The sequence below is a fragment of the Coturnix japonica genome, chromosome 7 (genome assembly GCF_001577835.2).
Source record: "Coturnix japonica isolate 7356 chromosome 7, Coturnix japonica 2.1, whole genome shotgun sequence".
Lineage (NCBI taxonomy): Eukaryota > Metazoa > Chordata > Aves > Galliformes > Phasianidae > Coturnix > Coturnix japonica.
The window spans coordinates 32,758,542-32,771,912 of NC_029522.1; positions in this window are offsets into that span (position 1 = coordinate 32,758,542).

A 13,371-nucleotide genomic window follows, 5' to 3' on the forward strand; every position below is an offset into this window, starting at 1 on the left:
GACTGATTTCCTTCATGTAGAAGGAGGAAACCTTTATTATGAAGAGTTACATTTTAGGGATGAGGGAGTAGGTGAATATTGCTTTTTGTTTTTGCTTTTTTTTTTTTTTTTTTTATTTTTTTTTTCCCCCTATTCTGTCTCTAATCAAATGTAATCACTACAGCATGTGTTATTGATTTTGTAATTGCTTCTTGGATGGCTTGGGCCCCAAGACTGCTACACTTGGTGAAGATGTCATTTGGGTTATATATATATATATATATATGTATATATATATAAGCTAATGGATGATGTATCTTTTTATTAGGAAAGCCTTCTAATATCTCAGTTAAAGATGAAAGACTTCTCCCAGAAGGCCTGACTGGTAACACTTCTCCTTGTGACGAGGCAGCAATTTGTCACTAATACAAACACTGTCCATGTAAATCCTGTGCTTCTAGCATCTGATATGGATCAAATGGTAACTGGTGCCTCAAAACAAAGTTCCTACTATGTTGTGCCTTCCCAAGACAGAGACACTGTTTCTAGGTTTTAGCCATGTATCGCCCAAACACACCTCTGAAGTTCTTGTGTGTGTGTATATGGGATCAGAAGGGGAAGAGGATAAGGGAAGCAGAGGCTACGTGGGCATTGGATTTGCAGTGTGTACAAAGAACTGCCCTGTTTGAAGGGAACCAGTTGTTTCTTGGATAAGGTGGGATTTACATTATCTTGTGTGAGTTCTTCTAACACAATGTCATTTTCACCAACCAGAAAATCCATCTTGAGGTGTCAGTGAAGCATGAAGTGCAGCTGGGACTCAAATTTATGAAATGCCTGAAGTCTTAAAGTAGGGTTTGAATGCCAAAATAGGGCTGGAACTGGCATACAGGGAATCCTGAGCAGAGGCGCTGCCTAGTTGGATAGCCTCTCCCCCCGGTACACTGCATCGTCACGGATCTTGAAATGGCTGATCTGGCCTGGAGGCTCACTACTGCCAGGAAAAGTTGCTCCTGCTGCCTTGTCTGCTCTGTGCATTCCCATGCTCTCTCCTGCATGAGGTCTGGTGCTTGTCCAGCCTCTTCATGGTCAGGTTCATCACACTCAGCTATGAGAACAGCCACCCAGGAAGGTTTAAAACATGTAGCTCTGAGTAGGAGCTAACAAAGACCTTGCAGGCTGCAGAAGCAGTCTGTGAGTGGCTGACCCGTCTTGGGAAACCTCATTCTATTGACAGCCCTGTGCCCTCAGCTCTCTCTTTTAGGGTGTTTCATGGCTTAAGGCCACCCTTTCCAACGTACAGTTTAACACAGCTTCGGATTTAAGACGAGCTGTACTGGTTCTCCTGTTTTGAAGGCCCCAAATGTCCCTTTTTCCTGTGAACTCACCTGGCTTAAGATGTCTAGACCAGAGCTAGCCATTTTGGGCTTCCTTTAAGCAAGAAGGAGGAATAGATCCTTTAAAATCTGGCCTGATTTTATATCTGCTTTCAGATGAGGTTAATCTCACATTATTGGTATCTCTTCTTCTAGCCTGAGTGTGAGAAGAGCCTGGCTCAGATGTCTGCAAGATAGACATCTGCATTTGCTCACATAAATCCCACCCGTAGAGCCGCCGCACTAATGTGAAGAACCAAGATGAATGGCTTCAATTAATTACAACAATAATAATTTAGACCCTGTAGTCTAAATATAGAAAATAATTTGAGGTTTTTGTTGGGTTTTTTATTTCTCAGATGTGGGCCATGTCTTTCCTAGGTACCGGTCAGATTGGTTTTGATTCAGTGGGGTTTGTGCTGAGTAGCTGCTTACAGTGGATGGGAACAGCAGTGGTGTCTCCTTTAGGCAAGACAAACTAATTTACTCTTCCTGAAGGTATAGATTGATAGAAACAAAAGGAAGATGCTTGTGGTGAGGGCTTGTTTTCGTCCTTTCAAATGATATCAGAAAAGCAATGCTTCTGTTGAAGATATCTTTTTTGAAGGAACAATGGCTGCAACTTTCTGAAACTACTTGCGACCCTTGCGCTTAGTCTTTATTAGTGTTTCTCATTCAGCGAAGGCTGAATCAAACAAATGAAACTAATTACTCTTGAAGTTGGGTATTGCCTTCTTGAGCTTTATGAGCCTATTTTTCTGAAATTAGAAATTGCCTAACTACGTGGAACGTTTCCAGCAAAACTGCTTCCTACAGCCACAATTTTTACAGTCACATAAGTGCTCTGTAGGCTACCTTTGGGTAGGCAGCAGTGACATCCAGTGGCCAGTGACCTGATCACAGGTCTTCTCCCAGAGCCAAACTACTCTGTCCCACCTGGGATGTGTCTCTCATGGCTAATTTTGTGTGACCCCATTTCAGTTTAATATACAAATTCCAACAGCATTCTTTATTTTCTTCCAGAAACTGTGCAGTCCTCAGATTTCTGTTCTCTGAAATTTTAAGAGACTGTTGAAATTATTGGAAAATAATCAAAGTTTAGACCAATGGCTTCCTTTTAACGTATTTTAATATGGCTACCTGGTAACAAGTGTTAAAACCAGGAGGAACCCATTTGGCTCAGAAATGCAGGTTATGTGGATGTCTAAATAGGATCTGAAGAACAAATAATTATGTTGAAGAACTGTAACCTGGATCCTCTAGAGATGCCATAGTAGGAACTTCTGAGTAGGAAATGTGAAGTTGCAACAAAGATCCAGCATGAGTCTATTTTTAATAGTGGATAATTTACTTTAAATGCAATGGGTCTAATCCCAAGTGAGTCAGCACAATATAGACAAGATTGAAGACTGTGGTTTTTACTTTTCCTTGCAAGTAAACATTTCCAGGACTATGTCCACAGTTATCTACCTCTGTGTATGAAAAACTGCTGAACTACCTCTAATTGTGTGTAGAATTGATGGAGCTCATTCAGCCTGCTTGTACCTCATCTGTGCTTATAAAGACCATGAGCAGTTCTATCACAGGGACACATGGTCCACCTTAATTTTAACTAGATACTCCTTTCAGTTATGTCAGCTGCTTAAATTTATTTTCAGGCAGTCAATTCATATTGATCATAACTCGACCTTAGAATGACCTTCAGCAAAGGTACTCTGTGACTGCTATAGATATTGTGATCAATACTGGAGAGCAATTGACTACACCTAGTTACTGATAAATGAATTTAAAAAAAAAAAAAACCAACACAAAAAGTACACTGTTTTCAGAAACCAAGATAGCTGCTCATTTAGTCAACTGTTTGTAAAGGTTTGATATTGATGCATGAAGTTCTAATGACATCTTTGGGCATTCTCAAATGGTAGAAAACAATAGGGTGCAGAGTCACTGTTGCACATTAAGGAGAAAGAATCATTACTTTCCAACTTCAAATAAGAAATTTCGTGATAGTTATGACAACGACACTGAGACAAAATACATTTACTTCGTAGTACTCATCAGAGTATCACTGTGCTTCTTTTCTTTATGTGTGAGCCAGGTCTAGCAAAATAAAACACCGTATTACTTTAGACGGAACAAAGCCTTTAGCACCACTTATTTTACTTTAGTACCACTCTCCTTTGCACATTTATGTCTGAATTAAATTGCACATCCCCAGGTATAACCAACTGTAATCATGAGGAAGAGATTGCTGTGGTCTCAGCACATCTGCTGCACGTTGCTCTGCTTCCCCATGCTGCTGAAGTTGAAAGGGAAGATGCGAGGGATGTGTTTCCCTGCTATATTTTCTTGCCTGGCTCAACGTCCTGCTGAGCCATGGGAGCTGAGCACCGAGATGCGAGCAAATGAAAGACCATTGGTAAAATGGTGGCTCTGCATGTCCTCTCCTTCAGTGGTCTTTGCCATACAACCTGGTTCTGACGCTCTGCACTTAAGCCTCAGGGATTTTATTTATTTATTTTAGACGCTGATTTTTACATCTGTGATATTCCTTACAAAGGAAATTAATTAAATGGCAGGATGGTTAAAGCTGTGCAAATCAGAAACAGGAGGGGAAGCATTCTGCAGGCGCAGACCTCCCATAGATCTCCCCACACTCCTCAGGGTTTTCCCTAGGCGCTTAAATTTCCCTCCCGATTCCCAAAGTTAATCTCCTGATCATGTTTCTTCAGTCAGCATTTTTTCCCCCTGTTATTTCTTGTAGACTCCATCCTCCTCCAAGCTCCCTCTCCATCTTTAGCTAAGCTATTTATTAATAAAACTGTGTTTTCTGTGCATTGGTACATCAATAAAGTACCGAGTAGTTCAGTTAGTCAGCATTCTGGGAAATCCTTTGCTGTATTGAAGAAGTGTAAATCTCCATTATTGCTTCCCATAGCACAAATAAAGAATAGCCTCTTACCTTCACAGCATTCTCTGTTAATTTTTAAGGGTGAATGCGTAAATATTCCCCAGCAAAGAGGATTGGTTTGTGCCCAGCCTACAAACCAGTTGTTCCTTTGTGGGCTGGTTGGTGTTGGCATGGCCTCAGCCACTACCTGGGAATTCAGCATGAGGGGGAGGGGTAGCCAGGGTGAGCGCAGTAGGTTGCAATATTGAAATGTTCAGAGGAAAATAATCATCAAGACTTCAGGATTTTTTCCAAAGTGAACTGAAACTGGAGGCTTTAGCGATTAGCCCATGACTGATTGAAGAGGTATGTCACCTGCTACTACATGACAGCACACCCCATCGCAATGCAATTGCCTGCCTGGAGTCATTATGGTGTATTACATCCTTTTGTTATCAAACTGTGTCATGTTGCATCACAGTCAGAAGCAGCTGGATGGAGACATGGCTGACACATTGCCTGTAACAGATGCAATGAGACATCGTGGCCAAAGCTCACATACCTGCTTTTAGTCAAGGCTCAATTTGCTCTAAGTGTATTTTGACATTTCTACTGAGGGCTTGAAGTCACAGGTAATCCCTTCTGCGATTGCTTGTTCTGTCTCAAGACACAGGCCTTTTGTTTGTCTAGCGAGAAATTCAAGCTTTAAATTATGTTTGCTTGTCCCAGTGTTGTCAAATAGGTTAAAAAAAAACAACAAAAAAAACCCAAAAACTATAGCAGTTATTGCAATAAAGACATTAGATTTTTTGCACCAATAGATGCTCTGCAAGCATTTTAAACCCTAATGCAACAATATAAGGCAGGCTTTTAATTACTCTTTGAAAACTTGTGTAAGAACGAAGAAACTCTGCTGAAAGTACCAAGAGCAGGCATCCAAACTACTGGAAAAAATGAGATGTATTATGATGGTGGTATTACAAAAGCAATAACGTTTCCCTGTATTAATTAATCTCGAATTGAAGCAGGGTTTTTTTATATGAATGCATATGACATTCATGGCATGCCAAATTAATTCTTTATGATCAGAGCCACTACAATCAATACTAAATGAATTCATAATGATAAGATACTTAAATAAAACGTTACCACAAAAACCAATAAAAGGCCATCATTAGAACTGCAGCCTACTGATAAAGCATTGCTCAGCAAGATGGTGCTGGCTACGACTGTCAATGACAACTCCTTATTTATTCTTTTGTTTGACCTCTTCATCTCCCAGTTCTTCTTGTAGGAATATTTTGTGTGTTTTTGTGTGGCCTTGTGCAATGAACTTAATGGATTTCCTAATGCTGGTGGACAGTGGTGCCTCATATTCTCATTGGAGCAGTTTCTCATATATTCAGGTTTTCACCCTTTGTGAATCAGCAATAATTTATTTATAGAAATCTACAGTGCCTTCTGTTAAAACAAAATGATACCTGCCTCATAACTTTGTTGTGTTAGAGAGATTTCAAACAGAAGTAATACTGAGTAATGAATAAAGAAAGTCACATGTTGAATGTCTGAGGAAATCTCTCCTTTAGGAAAAGGGTTCTACACAGGTGAATACACTGATAAGGCATTCAACTTTTTCATTTGTATGGTAGTTTTGGGGTGTTTTATTTTGGTCATGTTGTCTTATTCTGGATAAGACTCAAGCCAGAACAGAGCATAAGAATCCTGTCTTGCTTGGCTTCACAGTATTTCAGCCAGTGCTGGCTCTAGCATTGGGGTGCAGGTCAGAAGGGTGACTCATGGCTGTAGGCTTGTAGCAAGGAACCCAAAGGGAGTCTGGGGTGATACCTTCTCAGAAAACCTCTCCTGTTGGCATGTTACCTATCTGGGCTGTTGTGGAGCTTCTGAAGTTAAAGGAATTTCCTGTGCTGTATAGAATAGCTGATAGCTAAATCTGCCCTAATCTGCCTTAATTATGTTCTTCAGTACCGGGTCTTTCTGGTGATTTGAGGGTGGGAGGCTCAGCGGGGAATAAAAAAAGTCAACCACTTTCTCTTCAAGTTGGAAGAGGGGAGAATTAGCTGGATGACATTAGGAGAGTTTCTAAATATCTTTCCTGCCAATATTTGATTAGGGTCTTTAATTTCATTAGACAAACTGATTTTTTTCATTAGCCAAACTGATTTTTTTCATGCATTGCTCTCTCCTTTTAATGTGTAAATTACATGGGATTTGACTCTCATTACAGCATTGATATGGGTGCTGCCTTCAAACGGACTCTGGCGCCAGAGCCGTGCACGTGGGCGGCTCTGCTGAGAAGAGCTGCTTTGTGTTTTACCCACATATACTGTCTAGGTTGGTGACGTGGTTATGTGCCCTTGCATGCAATCCTGCATCCCTGTGCTTGCTCTTTTTTTTCGGATGAGTAAATTCCAGTGGTTGACCTGGGTCTCTTGGTGCTGGCTACAGGATGCACCGAAGTAGGACTGTGCATCATCAAGTGCTGTTTGGGTAATATTCTGGGGTGGAGCTGCTAGATTGGTCAGTTCAGCAAGATATGTGCCAACTGTGAACCTGAGCAGTTAGTTTAGCTGCTCTGATGACAGATGAGCCTGTGTGTTTCTAAATCAAAATTGCCATAATTCATAGTATTCTGGTAGTATTCATTTTGGATTGTTTCCCTCATGCTATGTTTGTGTTAGTTTTACAAGAATATTCTCACTCATCCCAGTGACGATGAAATGTCCTTTTATATTACTTACTTCTGCTGAACAAATGATGAACCTAAGAAACATGGAAAGGTATTTAAAAATGAAGGATATTTTGCATTTTTTTTCAGGGTCATTTGGGGTAAAATGTAGCTGACAAAGATGCAGGACAATTTTTTTTTTTCCAAGTATTTAAGTAATTATGATTGAGTAATTTCAGTGATACACTAGTCCTAAAGTCTGATGCAGTGTGTATATGTGAGATCTTAATCTAAGTTTCACTATTACTAACTTACTGGTACTGCATGTTACCAATAATTGAGCCATGTAACTGGGTCAGTATTAAGCATGTGAGCATTGTAAGCATTTAGAAATAAAATAAAAGTCAGGATACTTTGGTTCCATAGGCTGAGATAACCCCAGGCCCCATATGCAGAACTGAATTAGTACTTTTTTTATGGACTCTCAGAAAATACAGGTTGAGCCCAGTTGTTGTCAGATTAAACTCTCTACAGTGGGGAAAAGATAGTATTGAATAAGGTTTGTTGTTTATGCATAACCTTTAAAGAGAGGAGGGGGAAAAAAGGAAAACATTTACCTTTATGGAGGCAGTTATGGGTACGCACGGTCTGTTTTCATAGGTTTGGGAAGTAAATGTGTTCACTGAATTTCTATAATAATTTTGAAAGCAATTTTATTTTTAATAAAAGCTTATTTTTTATAATGTTGAGTAGAGCTTTTCTGAAGTGCAGCAGAATCAACTTTGGTATTTGAAAACTTTATTTGTGAAGCTTCAAACTTGTACTGCTTTGGGAAAGGCTGAAGTGAGCATTGCAGCAGAGCTCTGGGATGCAGTGTCCAATGGAAGAGCCCATTTCTCGCTTATTGAAGTGATCAACAGTTTAGCACTAATAGGGTTGAGGTATTTCATGGTTTAGACAGATTGTAACGTTTTCTTTGTCGGAACTGTTAAAAGTTGAATCCTGGATTCAGTTCTTTGATGCATGGAGATTATATATATATAAAAAAAAATGTATGGAACTACTTCATTTTAAAGTTTCCAAATGTTCGTGAGTCCTTGAGAAACAAAAATTGTTTTCATACACTACAAAAAATGAGCAAGACTTCCTTATCAAAAGCTGCTATTCTGAAGTCTGTCCTTTACATTTTTGCATGGTTGCTACATCAGGCAAATACAGTGTTTTTCCTCATATTATATAGTAGGTATGGCATTATTTATACTAAATATAGCATCGTTATATAATAAGCTTTCTTGGAGTGCCTGGTACTGTACAAACCACAAAAATTTTTGCTCCAGTGACCTTGTAATATAAAACTGAGGGAGCAATCATATTGCATTATGCGCCAGTGCAATGAAATTAGTTTTGCACTGCCTAGGCAAAAGGATCTCCCTTGTCATCCAAATCGCAGGACTGAGGCCAATGTGCATGCACTCTGCCTGTTTGTTTATGCCATACGAATGGCAATACTAGGAAATATTTTTAAAGGTTGATGTCCCTTTTCCCTCTGCATTTGTCTTTTCTTTAGAAAACTTCTCTCCATAGTGAAATATGTCTGTTCAACAGAGTTGAAATGACTTATGTTAATTTTCGAACATAGATATGAAACTCTTTCAGTTGTTTTGACATCATTAGTGGTCCAGCTAAAAAGCAGAAATCAGTTTACAGCCAGGGTCTCTCAGAATATAGCAAGTGTTTATCAGGACAAGGTGCACAAGAAGAGCCAATGATATTTGGCCAAGAATTGAGGATGAGCTTTAAACTTGCAGAATTTCTTTATCATCGTCTTTTTCTTTAAATCCGGGCTTATTTCTGATTTGCGTATTTCAAAGCTCATGCAGCCAAAGGAGGAAGATTTTCTAGCAGTGGGGGGTAGGCCTATTAAAATTCATCATAATTCTCTTTATTGAAAGGAGTAAACAAGAATCAATTTTCTTTACTAAAGAAGTTGGCTGAGTTGCAGGTTCATCTCGGTCAGTGTGAACTGCAGAAATTTAACTCAAGAAATGAGAGAGACACAAAACCAGTGTGACTCCTGCTTTCTATGGGAGCTTGGGACAGGCGTAGTCCCTGGAGTAGACATTGGGTTTCCCCAATCCCTAGGGTCCCCCTCCATCTGTTTGAAGCATATGATATTGATATCAACATCTTCAGTACAGCAAGGGCTCTGAAATGCACATATCATACCAGGCTCCACTGAGTCTACGCTCAGCAGAAAAGGATAGAGAGGTATGGAGGACAGCCAAGGCAGGTGGCTGCTTGGGAGGGAGAAGGCTGTCTTAAGCAATGGCTTAGACTGTCTTCAGGGGCTTCCTCTCACTAATATTTGCTACATTTCCACCAAATATAAATGCAGGCTTACATTTCAGGCCAGCTTGGGCTTATTTTAACCCTGGATCATATCGGTTTCATAGGTACCGGTCATACTGTGAGCTTAAATATTCTTTTCCTCGCATGTTCCCTTTTCACATAGGGTCAAAACAGATTTTTGAACATGTGGAGGTTTTTTTATACTGTTTCCCCAGTCAATACAATATCCATGCCATCTTGGTTTGCAGTTGTACGTACAGTATTACTACATTAGCTCTTAATAAAGAACTCATGCAAAAACCAGATTCCCTTCACACTAACTACAGAAACATGTTATGGGAATGTGACCATATAGCTGTGTGGAAAATGATATTACTTGCAGAAGATTTGTTGTCACATAACAGCCTGCTCATCTGCTGATTGCTATCTTGCATTTATTGTGCATCTTCCTTTGTGCAGTGACTGCGATACGTTCTAAATTGTTTAAAATCTCTGCAGTGAAACAAAATAAAAATAACAAAAAAATCCTGAAATACCTCTACTAGGATCAAGCTAAATCTGAACTAAAAGCAAATTTATACATATGCTGTATATTAAGCTTAACCAGGGGAACGCCCCTTTCCTTTGGTTTTTGGAAAAGAGTCCCACATTGTCACATGTAAAGGGACATTTCAGCACTGATTTTCATTTTCACGAGATTAAAAGTGAAACATGTAACCACAAAGCTGGTTTATGTCATCCCCTGTTGGAGCCAGCAGTAATGCCAAAAATTAGATATTTGATAGGTTTGTGAGAGAAACAGATGCAGGAGGGATGCCATTCCCACAATTTTAAACTCCTTCTTATCTTTAAGCTAGAAAGAACATTCCAGATGAAGAAAATCTATCTTGTTGGCTTTAGAAAATAAAGGAAGAAAGTTGCCAAAAAAAAAAAAAAGAAAAAAGAAAAAAAGAAGAAAAAAAAGTTAAATTTAAAACCAGTGTCGGTCTTGGGGAATTGTAAACCATAATTGAGGGGGGAAAGTGTGTATGTGCAAATATTCATTCATAGATGTGTGCACATGTACAAAATAAATGGCTGAGATGGGGCTTTTCCTTTCCTTTTTGATCTACTAAATGCAACCTGCAGCACTGCTTTGGTTTTTATAACATTTTCGGGGTGCAGAGAGATGGGGGGAGGTAAAAATGAAAGGAAGAATCTCCCCCAAACGTACACCCAATAAACTCAGTGAAAGCTAAAGCATCCAAAAAGTATTCTTTCGGCTTTTTGTTTTGGAAGCAGTTTGTATGTCCCTGTTCTTTTTATTTCATTCTGCCAGCTGTCTGCTAAACAAATCTAGCCAGGTGGGGCTTACAACCCATGACTAAAAAACCTACTAGTGCAGCTGTCCAGCTTGCCTGGAGGAAGAATTCTAACAAATGGCAGGAATGAAAAGATTGGTTTTGTTTTCAAGAAAGTAGCTATGGTACCTTCCTTGCTTCATTTTTTGTTCTGTTTGCTTCAGTTAACTCATGGCCTCCTAAGGTTTTACAGAGTAATGGAAAATCCACTTCCGTGGTTTATCATTTATCGTCGCATTTTTTTTGGTATTGCTTGGATTTCTTTCTTTCTTTCTTTTTTCCCTCCCCCTTGTAATGATTTTATTCTGCGTTAGACACATAGGGCAGCTTGGCTGCTTTGAGTGTTACTAAATGTAAAATAATCTGACACTTTCCCTACAAATCGCTGGTAAGCCATATAGTAGCTTAGCTGGATTTTTAAATATTCAATAGTTGAATATATAACTAGTGAAGGGTGATGGTTGGTATTGTTTATCCACAAGCTGGGGACAGAACAGGCTTCTTTGCACTGCTTCATCAATCGACCTCAACTGTGATTTTCTAGTCAGCAAATGAGTGCTTCATTTTCTGTGTCTGTGTTGAACTAAACAAGAGCTGTGCTAAAAATTACCGAACTGCCATCTGATCTATAGTTCCAGCAGTAGGAGAAGATTAGCATGTGAGCCACTGAGCCACCTTGCCTCACTTCTTTTAGGGAGAAAAAGTAATGTTGGAAAGCTGTTTGTCACCAACTTTCACTAAGGGAATTTGGCCTCTGATTTTTGTTAAATAGCAGCCAAATAAAGCTTTTGCTTTTGGCCCAATCCTGCTGCCTTTGAACATGGTGACATCTTGTTCTCATGTTGGTGTCTTTGGTGCAGGTCCATTTTGATCAAGCTTGATCTGGTAGAATAACATTGCTGAGAAGGAGGTTAGGGGTTTTGGCTCTCAGGGCCTTGCAGGCTCAAGCTGTAAGAGTTCATGTAGCATTAAAACCTCTCTGAGGCCAGGGAGGCTCCAATACAGGCTGTGATTTAGGCTCTGGTTTAAGTCCAGAGTTTGTGAAATCATTAAGCATATGTCTATGGAGGTGTGTGAATGGTGCCACCAGACTCAATGGAGCTTCTGTTTAGAACAAATATTGTTTGTCTCATGGTAGGAAATCTCGTGATATTAAGACTTCTTTTTGATGGATGCTCTATTGTCAAGTGACTAAATGCTTTAAATAAAGCATGTGCTTACCTGCTGAATTGCAAACATACCAGATACTCATAGACTGAATTTCAGTGACCTAGCTCTTTTCTTACTGAAGTACCAACATAATCAACAACCAAGATGTGCAGATGTGGAGGGGAATGAATGCACACCGTCTTAATGGACGTGTGAGCAGCAGGTTCGAGCATAAATTCTTTGTAACTTTATTAGACCTTTGTTTTGGAAAGAAATAAGATGTATGCCATGCACATTAGGTACTAGTTATCTATCCCTCTCTGTCATCATTATCTTCATAAGAAAAAAAATGGTGTGAAAGAGATGCAAAGATTGTTCCCACCCCTCTTAGTAGCATGTGTGCATCTCCGCACCCACGTAGCCAACGTCTTTGGATGATGTCCCCTTTCTAGTCGAGAATTAGGGAGAATGAGGCCTTCTGTATCTTTGTCCCACCACTGTGAAGTTGATGAAGAAGCAATGCATGCTTCCTGGGCTGCACAAGTCAAAATGGCATCCAGCACAGGCAGGCAAAACCAGACTGCCATTGCAGGCATCGTTATTTCCTTTTGTTGTAGAACAAGGCATGAGTGATGTTGGTTGGGGTGTTCACAAGCCAAGAAAAAAGGCCAATTTTTCATGAGGAAATTGAAGTGCTGATGCAGAACTAACCCTCACAGTTTGTTGTTATTTAATGAAGAAGCAGTGAGTGGGGGATTTTTGGCAAAACTTGATGTAAGCATAACAATTGTAGTGACATTATTTAACACACAATAGAGTAACAAAGGCACTTATGTGCTACGATTAAGAGCTGTGCTAAGATTCTTGAAGACCAGCTGAAGCTAGAAAATTTGGTGCATAGGAAGATACTTGTTTTATTCCTTCATTCAATTTTTTGAACCTTCAGTAGGATTCTGTACTCCAGTAACATCACTGGAATTGCCTTTTTGTGATGTTCTGCATTACAGTCTCTGGACATTGTTATCTGCTTCAACTTTTTATATATTTCTCTTCATCGTTAGGCAATGTCAAACATATATTACATTAAAAACTTCTGTGTTCCTTTTGCATACCATTTATTTTTCTGAGAACGGTGTCAGAAGGTCTGTACAATCTATGGGAGATGTATATGCCTCTGTGAAACAGCAGGATAATATTGGGGAAAGTGAGACTTGAGAATTTTCCATAAATCTGCTCAGTGTACAGGAATTCTAGACTTGCAGTATTTTTACAAGAAGTTCTGTTATAAAAAAGGAAAAGAGAAGTAGGGAGGGGGGTCAGAAACACCACATTGTAGTAATTCCTTCAACTTTCCATACATACTCAAGTGTGATTCTAAATGCCCTGCAAACCATACAGTTACTATTTAAGCTGGATGAGCCCAATCTACCTTGGCTTTGGGAGAGTGGTTTACCATTTTCATACTAAAACCAGCACCAAGTAATTTTCCATGTGCCACGGGAATAGTGCTTTGCTTCTGCAGACCATGTTTAGAGAATGGGAGACCCAAGAAAGCTCCAAAACGCTGTGTGGGATTTTACCAGTCCAGTCAATAAGCAGTGG